The sequence below is a fragment of the Dermacentor silvarum genome, chromosome 11, assembly GCF_013339745.2.
Source record: "Dermacentor silvarum isolate Dsil-2018 chromosome 11, BIME_Dsil_1.4, whole genome shotgun sequence".
Lineage (NCBI taxonomy): Eukaryota > Metazoa > Arthropoda > Arachnida > Ixodida > Ixodidae > Dermacentor > Dermacentor silvarum.
The window spans coordinates 20,295,537-20,308,527 of NC_051164.1; the positions used below are offsets into that span (position 1 = coordinate 20,295,537).

General features: G+C 43.0%; 1 non-coding gene across 1 annotated transcript; it reads right to left on the reverse strand.

The window, feature by feature from the left end:
* Positions 1-4,289: 4,289 nt before the first annotated feature.
* On the reverse strand, positions 4,290-4,361 carry Trnag-ucc (transfer RNA glycine (anticodon UCC)). Its single transcript has one exon. It is a non-coding gene; the product is annotated as a tRNA-Gly (tRNA).
* Positions 4,362-12,991: the final 8,630 nt, after the last annotated feature.

The window sequence follows — 12,991 nt, forward strand, 5'->3', positions numbered from 1 at the left end:
CACAATACTTGTTCTGGGGCATTACTTGAGCTGCAGAATTTGCCCTCCAATCCTTCTGAGCTGATGAAAGTTTTTTTTTTTTTCGGCTGTTAAAAGACCTCCAGGCTCAATCTGGACAATCTAGGGGTCAGGCCGAGTTGGTTAACGACGTTAAGGCTATTAAAAGGTCGGTCAATAGAACATCGAGACCAAAATCGAATGCGTCCAGAAAAGATTAGACAACCTTGACAAAAAACAATGGTTTTAGACCATCTTGATGATGGAATTACTGGCATTCAGCCGTCGACACGCGCCCAAATAACTGGGCTTGACTCTTCACAGTTGCGCGTTGACGAACTTGAGGACAGATCGCGACGCAATAACCTCATTTTTCACGGCATCCGTGACTCTCGCGAATTATGGGAAGAGTCCGAATCACGCATAATAGAGGGGCTAACCGACGTAACTGACAGCCTGCCTGATACAGAAATCAAACGCGCTCATCGCATCGGTCACTATACATGCCCAGTAAGTGTCGCCGAATTGTATTTAAATTCACCAGCACGAAAACGAAAGACAAGGTACTTTCCGCGCGCGCTATAGGCTGCAAGAAAATTATATTTGTGTTTCCGAATTTGTGTTTCGCCCGCCACCCGCCATGTCCGCCAAAAACTATTTGAGTACGCTAAAACCAGCCCAAACAATGCCCTTTCCATTTAATGTACACCAAACTAATAATGAATAAAAAACAGTTCGTCTATGACCCGGCAACAGACAACATCAACGAGCATGCGCCTTATGAACCACGAGATAGCGGCCAGCATGTAGATTCCGAACAGGTGCCCAGTTAGGAAAACGTGAGTTGAAGTGGACGAGAATCATGCGTCGTATCAGTCTTCACTAATATTCGAAGCATCATGAATAAGCGCGCTTCCTTAGCATCTGCCTTATACTCGCAATGCCGACATTTTTGGGCTATATACCGAAGCGTGCCTACATTCACAGATTCAAGATAAAGTTTTTCAAACTGGGTACCATTTTTTCACTGTATCGTTGTGACCGAACAATGCGTCAGGGAGGCGGCGTGCTCTTATCCATTTCTAGAGATTTCCCATCTCAGAGTATTCACGTAAATACTGGCCTCGACACGGTTTGGGCCTTCATTGAGCTAAGCCGCCAGAAGATAATCATTGGTGTTTGTTGCCGCCCTCCCCTCCACTTATTCTTCTAATTTCGTAAATGAGGTGCATGATATCATTAACACTGTGACATCTTGTCATCCTACATAACCTTTATTTTTGCTTGGCGATATTCATCTACCGAATACAATGTGGAACACTGAACCTCCAACTTTACACCCTTTTCGTCATTAGCCAATGGGTTCTTGGACATGTGCTCTGTTTTTTAACTTTCACAACTTGTAAGTCAACCCACACGAACTACCGAATCCGTTGCGAACACACTTGACCTTGTATTAACATCACAGCCTGACCTTGATTCTGACATCACGTATTTACCCGGCTTGAGCGACCATTCGGCACTTTCGTTTGGCAAAGATATTTTGTGACCAAAAACCGGTAAAAAACTCAAATATTTTCGAAACTACGCGAAAGGAAATTTTGAAGCCATCAACGCTGAATTATCTGCTTTCCTAGAGGTGTTCTTAAATGACTTCGACTGCCATAGCGTTCAAACCAACTGCATGGAATACGTTTGCTGCAAAAATGGCTGAACTAACAAACAAATTCATCCCACTTTCCATTTTTGGTTACCCTCGCATGTAACCACTACACGCGAGGGTAACCAAAATGGAAACCGGTGGACCAACTACAAATGGCAGCCTAGCCGCAGTTAAACAAGCCAAGGATCACTTTCTTGGTCAGTACCTTACCATCAATGCTTAAAACCGACACCAAGAAATTCTGGTGCGTCATTAACCCCAAGACGGATGACATCATAACCTTGATTGACAGCACTGGCAATGTATTCCAACTAACGAATGTGCGGCCGTACTTAATAATGTTTTCATGCGCAACTTTTAATCAACCACAGGCACTACTCTTCCATCTACGCACGACTACGATTACCAATAAATGTTTGCCATAATCATTGAACCAGCAGGCGTCGTATCAATTATCTAATCTCTAAAACCATCTACGGCTTCAGGACACGATTTCATCAACGCGATATTTTTTTTTAAAACACCAGCTGTTACCATTCCATTTTTCTAGCAATGATATTCCAACAGTCGCTAGACAAGGGTTCTTTGCCTGCTGAATGGAAGGTCGGGAAGGTCATCCTACTCCATAAATCGGGTGACAAGCATTCTCCCTACAACTACCGCCCTATCTCGCTCACTTCCATTCCATGTAAGATGCTTGAGCGTATGCTTGCCTCTAATCTTGCTAGCTTTCTTGAAACTCTTTTTTTTTTTTTTTCACCTTCGCAACATGGCTTCTGCAAGACATATTCATATGAAACACAACTAGTTTTATTTACGCCTAAGCTAAACGTCATCCTGGACCACTCCAACTACCGACTGCATATTTTTAGACTTTTCGAAAGCGTCTGACAAAATGTGCTATAATCTTCTAATGTTCAAGCTACATCGAAGTAATATTGATCCGAGACTGCTTGTATGCCTTGAGTGCTTTCTTTCTAACCGTTCACAGTTTGTCTTTGCTAATGACTCTAACTCGCAGCCAAGCAGTCCGGCGTACCTCAAGCGTCCTCGGTACTTGGTCCCCTCCTTTTCATAATTTACATAAGTGATCTGCCGTCTTGTGTTTAACATTCACTTATTCGCAGATGATTGCGTAATATTCAGGGAAATAATATGCGACACTGACATATGTTATCTTCAATCCGACCTTAACGCTATTTCTATGTGGTGCCAGCCATGGCAAATGGAATTAAATATATAAAAATTAGAATTTCTGCGTGTGTCCAGAACTTCTAACCAGCTTCCTTCTTGCTACGTTAATAATCTCCGTTTCGACCCTGTTTCATCCTGCAAACGTATTGGCATCCATATTACTAGCAACCTCTCGTGGTCCATGCACGCTTCTTACATAATTAAAAACGCTAACCGCATGCTGCATGAATACCTAAAACGTAATTCCACTAACCGTCTTCCCTAAAATTAATGCTATACGAGCCACTAGTCCGCTCAAATCTTGAGTATGCCGCAACAGTTTGGGATCCCTTTCGGAAAAACCTAATTCACTCATTGAAATGGTACAAAATAACTCTGCTCGTTTTTTGTTTTGTTTTTTCTAAGTATAACCGAACTGCCAGCACTTCTGTAATAAAATTGAATCGTGGCTTGCCATCTTTAGCCTCTCGCCGTAAAGGCCTTAGACTTTCACTTTTTCACAAGATATTTTATCATCCCTCCCTTCGCCATGAACTGATCTCCCTTCCTCAAAACATTTCATCAAGGTTAGGCCACAATAACAAAGTCGGAATTACATTATGCCAAACCAATGCCATGTTTCATTCATTCCTTCCGCGTACATCTGCTGAGTAGAATCGCCTTCCCGCCTCCTCCTCTGTTTTTGATGTAGCCACTCCCCTATTTAATGCGCCAGGGTCTGAGTGTACACGAAATAAATAAATTAATTAATTAATTAATTAATTAGCGCGTTCGGCAGAGGGGGAGATAAATGTATTATAAAGGAAACGCTCAGAGGTCGGACTCCCAAGAGAAGTGCGCAAGCCTGCCATGTTCAGAAGACCCAGGCAGGATGTTGATTGTGGGTAGAGGTGACCCACGTACGTGTTTTCATCGGTTTGGACTCTGTCGGTCCCGCCAACACAAATTAATCATTAAATTATATATAATAGAAGTAATCAATACATGATATAATTTTTTCTATGGTTTATGTGGTGAAACCACGATCTGTTTATGAGGTACGCCGTAGTGAGGGACCCCGGATTAACCTTGCCTTGACCACCTGCAGTGCACCCAACTAGTATATATATACACGAGTGTTTTTGCATTCCCCTCCCATCGGAATGCGGCCGCCGTGGCCGGGATCGCACCCGGGACCTCGAGCCCAGCCCCGCAATGGCAAAGCCGCTAAGGTAAGACGGCGGGTAACGTGAGAAAAAGCGTCCCGTACATTAAGCGCACTAGAAAACGCACACTTTTCTGTCGGCATAGTCGATGGCAATAACCTTGGACCGGATGTTTTTGAGACTTCATGCTGCCACGGGGCATGTATAAATAACTGCCTAGATAGGGCTCCATATACGTTTAAATAGAACAGAAAATAAAAATAAATGTATTAAGAAAAAAAAAAAAAAGTTGCGTCGGCCGGGAATCGAACCCGGGTCAACTGCTTGGAAGGCAGCTATGCTAACCACTATACCACCGACGCAGGCGTTTCAACACTTGCTCACGTATCCCTGCTATCGCGTTGAGCGGCTCCGGCATCGCTATCACTACATCCTTCTAGTACACTGTAATATCACCGCACGTTTCTCGATTTCTAGTCGCCTTGTCATTCACCGTAGCGAGTACAAGGTCCTGAATATTTCGCTACGCGTGTTCGAAAAAAGGTATAGCGCTCAACGCTGCACTGTTCTTAACGAAATTTTGCGGAACGATCGCATTTTGGAGTCGACTTCATTTAGTATAACACTTTGCACAGTATAACTGCCTGGTTTTTAAGGAAAAAATGCAAGTTTGCCTGCACTTATGGGGATGCGAGCTGCTGCAGCGACGGCGCTAGCATAAACTTGTGTCGCTGCCTACCGGCTGCTTTTGGCAGCTGCCGGCAGGCGGCGACACACGTCTGTGCTGTGACCGGCTTTGTGGACGCCACTTTTCGCATGGACGAAACTAGTTTCTCATCCTTGTCTTAATAAAAAACAAGCGAATAATCGTGCCAAGCGTTATACTAAACGAGGTTGACTCCAAAATGCGATCTGTCTGCAAAATTTGACCAAAAACAGTGCAGCGGTGAGTTCAAAACCTTTTTTTTTTTTTTTCGAACACACGCAGCTAAATATTTAGGACCCTGTACAAAGCAACGGGATCGGTCCGTGTGTGGCCTAGAATCCGTTTTAGCGAGTAAAGTAGATGTATTACTTAACTGAACACTTGGTTTAGTTTGGGTTGTCCAGACCAGGAATATTGTATATTAAGAACCTCCTTGGTCTATACTATAATTAACTATAATAGTATTCTAGTTCACTATAGTCTGTGCAGCTGCCAAAGGCATGCCGGCAGCAGATCGAGCGGTGTTGCATGCGTTGCGGACTTTGACTGCAGCACGATTGCATAACATAACCTCCGAGATTAAGCCACGCGCGCCAGCGAATCTCGGAGGCCACGCTCTAGTCACGGTCTCCGAGATGGCAACGGCGCAGCTGTGCGTTGGTGCCGATCTCCTGGGCCACGCTCTAATTCCGAGCCGCCTTCCTGCGTCCCATGCATATAATTTTCCAATCTGCGCGGTTCGTATATTCTTGTCATCTTTCATTGCTTCCAGCAATATGGTCAACTTCTTTCCTGTGTGTCACTAAACTTTGAGTTCCTGCAGAGGCGCACCAACTATTTCTCGAATCCCCGGGAGGCAAACCACAAACTGTACAACCGTCTCTCTCTCTCTCTCTCTCTCTATATATATATATATATATATATATGCTGTCAGTACATTTTATAATTAACAGCCATATACGTAATCAACCATACATGGTGAACCGTGGTGGACCAAACCATTATTTGGATATATTCCCTGAAATTGTTTTAAATCTCAAGTCTCTGACCCCACATAGTCGCAGCAGTACAGCGCATATAAAAATAACCATTTGCTACAATTTTACTAATTCAGCAGCTAATGCTATTGAGTGCATTATACAGAACAAATTTATCGCTAATCAAGGCAATTGTATTGTCGAGGTTATACACAACAAAGTACAGTCAACATACTTACAATATTCACACACAAAAAAAAAAAAAAAAAACGTCAGCAGATGTTTGCGACCTTGCAGAATTATACTACAAACGAATTTCCAGTAAAGCTGTTTCTTTCAGGCAGTTGAAATAACAGTTTTAGTTTCCTGCAATTACACTTTAAGCAGTTAATTATTTAATTACTTGAATTCTAGGGTTTGACGTGCCAAAACCACGATCTGATTACGAGGCACGCCGTAGAGGGGGACTCCGGGTTAATTTTGACCATCTGGGTTTCTTTAACATGCACCCAATGCAGGCTACACGGGCGGTACACGGGTGTACATGGGTGTTGCATTCGCCCCCATCGAAATGCGGCCTGCGCGGCAGGAACGTTCGGACGTGATGAAAAGGTGTATTTATTGCAAAGGGTGTATTCCTAGTGCTTATGCCCGACATATCTTAACGTGAAACATGCTGAAACCAAAGAGATACATTGGACATAATTCTATAAAAGGTTAAAAAAGAACGCCGGATCCATCTAACGTACCTCTAAAAAAAGTTGAAGGGATACGTCTGACAAACGTTTAGCTACAGCCTTTATACTTTACATACGTGAACCTTGTTACTGAGTCCTTGTTATTTTGCTCATTGAAAAGATATTATATGTGCAAACTGATGCCCTGGCAGCCTAGCCCCGGGCACCAACATACTTGAACATACTTTACATACTTGAACCTTGTTACTGAGTCCTTGTTATTTTGCTCGTTGAAAAAATATTATATGTACAAACTGATGCCCTGGCAGCCTAGCCCCGGGCACCAACAGCCATAACCGCTGGACAAATAAAGTTTATTCCTATCCTAACTGATGCGTTCTTTTTTTTAATATTCTGTCGTTTTCTTATCTTTTCTGCTCTTACCCCATCGCCCTGTGCAGAGTAGCCAACCGAACACTTAATCTGATTAACCTCTTTGACTTTCACCTCTTGTTTTCCTCCTCCTCCACCTTCGGTAAGGATAAAATTTGGCGCCTTATTTTCTGATCAATGGAGGCATAGTTGTAACCTTTTTCTTTAAAATAAAGTTATTGTATTGTTTCTGTCACCATTTTGTTTATCTGGCGTTTTCCAGTCCCATATTTTGACATAAACGCCGCTTATTTCATTCTCTACAGAGGAAAGGATACCTAGTAAAAAGTGGCACCAACACCGCGGTGCCCAAAAGGAACTTGAATGAAGCTTCCCTGCCCGAATGCATCCATCTAAGCAAACCATCGAAACATCGGCTGAAAGCAGCATCCAAAGAAATCCTGCATGCGCTTTAGAAGAAGCTCGCCAACAGCCGTAGATCCGGTGGATCTGCCAAGGTGAATCTAGATTAGGACATATTCAGACGGGTCCTCAAATGGCAAAGAAAAGTGACACAAGGGTTGGCTTCTGTGTGAAGCGAAGGACTTCTCGATGCTGAACCTACCTTATGTTTGGTACACTCGTGAAGCAGAACTGAGCAGCGTTGTATCGGTTACGTCTTCAGTGTGAGTGAACGATGTTGTTACTCGACAAAAAACATGTTAACGCGTTCTGTGTGGATATCCAGTTGAGAGCATGCAAATATTCTTGGTGACGAAGGTTACCAGCACGACTTGACTTGTCATCATCATTTCATCCGCACTAGCTCCATTGGTATTTTTGGACTTCTGTAAAATGTGTACTTGCATTTCTTGTTTTTTAGCTGCTAAAGAACTTGCATAGCATGATCAAATTTTGATAAAAAATAGGAAACTGTGTTGCAATTTGTCGAAAACAAGTATTACTTTTCAACTGACTAATGATATGGCTTCAAATACTTTCCGTCAACGGAATTTTCTGAATAAGACGTTTATTGAAGCTGTGAAACCATGCCTTCCGCGTGGCATAGACTTGCCAAATATTATTCCGCATAAAGTGGAGACCGGATTGACGAGTTTGTGCACAACTGTAGAATCTCAATACAGAAAGACGAAGGGTGATGCAAACGCATGTGCGAACTGTGCGCCTCAAGAGGCAGTCAAGGATGTCATTATTCAAGCCTTGGAAGAAGATATCAGACGCGTACAAGGTTCGGCGCAAGAGTCTATGGGGGATATCAAAGACTCCCTTTGTACATTTGAGAACAAGTGCCTTCAGCTTGAAGCAGAGAACAGAAGATTGACGTCTGTTTTGGGAAAGAAAGATATTTTGCTGAACTGATGTAAAATGTTTGGAGAAGGCTCCAAAAGTATACTGACCAAAGAAAACTGCAGCAGTGCAGGCAGTGCAATTCTCCAAGCACTAGAAGGCATCTTCGAAAGTTACGGTTTGGATTTATGTCAGCTCATCGTCAATCACCTTCAGGGACTGCTGCACCAAATTACAGTAGATGGAAACAGTGGAATATCTGTGGCGCGAAATGTCAGACCGGGCTATCACCGGGAAGGTCGAGTGAACTATGATAGCCTTACTTCGCCAAAGAAGAAGTGTGTCCGAGAAGCTGCAGCGCTTTTCGATAATCATTTAGACAGTAATGTGTTTTGGGAGCAGCTTTCCTCTACCATGCCAAACCTACCCGTGTGATCAACTCATACAGAGAAAAACCGGATGCCAAGTCTACTGTATTTAAAATACCCGGAAAGTCACCCGGTGGCCAAGTCTCCTTTGTAGAGGAACTTCAGTCAGCTGTTGCAGAGTTCGTTGTTCATAGGGGAATGATAGTTAAAGACCTTGGCTGACAACCTATCTTTGACAAAATCGAAGGTGATGGATGTCTCGTTTGCAAGCGGACAAGCTGGACAACACTTTAATTTCTGCTCGTTGACAGAAAGCAACAAAAAGCTCCAAAGTTATAAATTGCATCGGCTTCTGGCAGTTGTTGAAATTACAGAAAGCTATTCTTAAATCAGAGAGCCATTTGGAGACTTGATTGATGAAATTAACGCTCTCGCGAAAGCAGGCAGCGTCACTATGGAGCAGCATGATGCGTGCCTGTTTCCATGTGCTTGGGATCAGACTTAAAATTCTTGCTCGTGGTTCAAGGCTTGCAATCCGCGTCGTCCAGGTACCCTTGCCCTTTCTGCCGCGCTAACCCTAAGCAGCGGCGCAAAGTTGAGGTGAACGTTAACGAGTTTAACGAACCTACGTTGCTACGCACTCACAAATATGAGAGAAGGCTACCTCGCTGAAGAGCATGGAATGAAGACCGTTCCTCTGTTGATCATCGAACCCAGTTTCGTTGTGCCGGACGTTCTGCGCAAGCGCATCAGAGTGGTAGACCAACTGATTGATAGCTCGCTATCCGAGGCCGAGTACAGAGACAACCGCGAAAGAGTGGTAAATGTAGGCGGCAAGGACGTTCACGTCGAGACCATTGTGCCTGCAATAATCAGCTGGCCGGGTGTCAAACTTGAGGTGTGGAAGGTAGATAGAGAAAAAGGAAGAACTTCACTTGATCTTCTGATTGAAGAAAAAAAACCATAATTCTGTGGAAAGCGCTAAAAAGATTGTTGATCACATTGAGCATAATATGACTGGTGAAAGCAGTGCAAACAAAATTAAATCTTTTGAGAAATTTTTAGAGTGGGGAACCCTGGGAAACGATGTTTATAGTGCGAACAGGGTAACACTTACATACATATCCTCGTTCATCATGCCTCAAAAAATCACGAAGAGTTCAAGTGTCTGGGCTGGTTTTCCAGTGAAGGCGTCGAAAAAAAGTGACATTCTGAAACATTTGCGCCACGCGAAATCAAATGGAATGCGACCGCCGATGCCTTGAAACTTGCCAAACGGCTTGAAGTTGCTGTGCATGTGAATGCTAGCCGCGTTTACAAAAACTCGATCTGCTGTATTGGAACGAAAGTCTCATTCAAGAAAGTCGCACAAACAGACCTCGCTGCCTGCGCCCAGGAAATGGAGTCAAAGGATGGATCGCCAACCGACTTCGAAGACATGGATGCCGCTGAATTGAGAACAGAACTAATGGCGAATTGGCATTTCAACCAAAGTGAAATTGCTGTCAAAGCTGTGCCAAGTGCTCCGCAAAGAAAGAGAGAAGCAATGCAATACAAGCCATCAAATCAGTTATTAGAAAGGCAATTGTTTCCTGCGCTAATCAGTGGACTCTAGAAGGTGAATGTGAGCAATCAGAGATTATTGTTTTGTGAGGAATATATTTTTCCTCGCTAAATTTAATTTCATGCTGTACGCCATTGAAACTTGATCGCGAAATGTCACGAAGGTGTTGTTACAAGACAGAAACACCTAAACGTTTCTTCCTGTTAATCTTGTTGAAGATAATTGCTGTGCACAGCACATATGGCATAATTATGAAGCTTAGTACACTCGTGAAATGAAACTAAGCAGCATCGTATCAGTTACTGTTCTAGTAGGGGCGAAGGGTGTTGCTAAGCGACGAAAAGTATACATGCGCTTCCCTTTGTGAACTCACGGCTGAAGTCTTGCAATAATTTGAAATGAGCCCAAGTACTAAATCTTATTCCACACCCTTTGTGCTTAACAAAATTGACCAGGAGTTTCCCGCGGAATGTAAAAGTTGTGCACACACTCCGTGTCTATTTGATCATATGTTCTGGCTGTGTCCCAACCAAAGGGCTTCGGACCTCAACAGTGAGGAGGGCTGGAGTCGACGCATATCCAGCGAAGTCCTCCAAGATCAACTCCTGGCCGTCCGGAGGGCTCACGACATCGGGAAAGCCTTTGGCCTACCGGTGCCTACGTGGGCGGAGCCACCGACTTAGCCTGGGGGCTTTTGCCCTCGGGCCCTAGTTTCTCTGGACCAAAATAAAGTTCTTGCCATGCCATGCCATGCCAGTTGTATGACTACTTAACTTGCCAAAGCGCCTTTCAAATTTTTTTTCTGCAATCGCGCTCCTAACATATGCGAACTTTTGGTCTGCGAGCTGTGTACTTGTATTTCTATTTTTATTTTCTCTTTTTCTTGTGCTTAGTTACCAATGCACTTGTGTAGTATGTTAACATTTTTATGAAAATGAGTTCAGAAACCTTGTGTTTGACTGTTTCGAAAACGAGTATTATTTTTCAACTGATTAAGGACATGGGTGTATATTTATCTCCAGTGCGATTCAGGAGTGACTTTGTGAGGAATGCGATTCGCAAGGCTGAATGTTTCTTTTTTTTTTGATAGCACACTACCAAAACATGATCGGAGAGCGTTGTATGGCCAGTGGAGGGTATCATTTCAAGCGCGAACGCATGTAAACATTTTTTGTGGCTCTTGTTGAAAGCATGCAATTATATTTTGTAACAAAGGCTTCCACAAATATTACATAATCCGAGGAAGCTTCTTTTTATGGCTCAACATACCTATACGGTTGCCATAAGCGTCTTGCTTTTTTTTCCTAATGAGAATTTGTGATATGAAATATGAAATGAATTTGTGCATATGTATCTTTAGTGTTTTTTTTATTTATTGTATGTTTGATTTATGCCCCTATGTTAGCAGTCCTGACGAAAGAAAACTGCCCGAATAGGGCACTGCCACGGTTCAGAAGCTTGAAAAGATTGTACCATGTTATTTTATTGCGAATATATTGGCGCCAATGAGCGATCGGCATTTCATTTATAGAGAAATATTTGCCCAAATTGCACAAAAACTTTTAGAAGGAAATAACGAAACAACGAACCACTTTCAACAAAAGTACCTTCCTTGTGCGTCTTTTAGTTTTTGTTCCTCCCCTAACAGTTTGCTTGTCCGAAACTCCTTCGGATAACCGGTCTATTGTTAAAGTGCATATAATAATAATAATGTATATACATACATATCGCTTTAAATTGTTATAGACCTGATATTCAAATTTTATTTGCTGCCGCTTGTAGGAATTGTATTCAGCATCCATTTATTGATCTATTTATTATTATTTATAGTATTATCTGACTATATATATATATATATATATATATATATATATATATATATATATATATATATATATATATATATATATATTGTACACGTTTTGTGCACTTGATAGTGTGGCGTTTTGATTCCTAATGAGTGTATATTGGGTATATAATAATCTCTGTGTTTTGTCGGGACATTATATAAGTGATCATTGCATTTGTTTGGTGCGGCATGTTTCTATTTCATAATAAATGTCCTGTGTCAGATATTGTTAGTGCCTTTCTTACCTTTCTTTCTAACAATGAATAAAACATGTGGTCTCCGTCTCGCGCTGCTCCACCGGTAGTCGCCTAGACCACCGCGCTGGTCCGAGCCCCCCGTGTCGCGTGTGCCCGAAGCGGACGCTCGTTCGGTCAGTGGGAGCGAGACAGCGCCGCGAGGAGAAGTACCAGAGTACAAAGGAGGAGGAATAAACATTTATTCAAGGAAAATGAAAAGAAAGATGCAGGCTTGCTTGTTTCTTCGTCTCGTAGCCTGTATCCCAGTTGGGGGAACCTCATTCCAGGACTCCGGCTTCAAGGTGGCGAACATGCAAAACAAAATCATCTCACGTATGTGAGATGATTTTGAGTATACATACTCAGGCCGGCAGTATGTACCAAATAAATAAATGTGCCGAAGACACTTTCTAGAAAATCATTGCACGGCACCACAGCACAAGAAATGAAACATGCAGGTTATATAATCAGTCTGCACGCAGTCCTATATTTACAGACACAGCAACAACAACAAAAATATAATTCCACCACGGCTTGACAATCACACACACACAACCTATCGGGTGAACGGGAACATTCACGTGTGTCCCGGCTAGCATGGCTCTTTCCCTTGCGTTTTCACTGTGTTGGCGCCCATGAACAATCCACGAGCCCCACAATGCATCGGCATTGGCATTAGAAATTCCCTTTGCTGACTGGCCACCTTAACGACATCCTGCATTAAACGATGTTCTTCCGATTTTGGAATTTCCTCTGCTTTTTCTTTGCAGTTAAGCTTGCACTCGGGCCCAGAGCCGTCCACTATTTTGGCTGATCGGATCCCCACTGCACTGACCACACAAGTACTACGTTCTCGAGCAAACCCATCCTTTTCTCGTGACAGCAAGTTCCCAATCCTCCCTCGATAGCAGACAATCTACGCCCCCTGCGAGCTT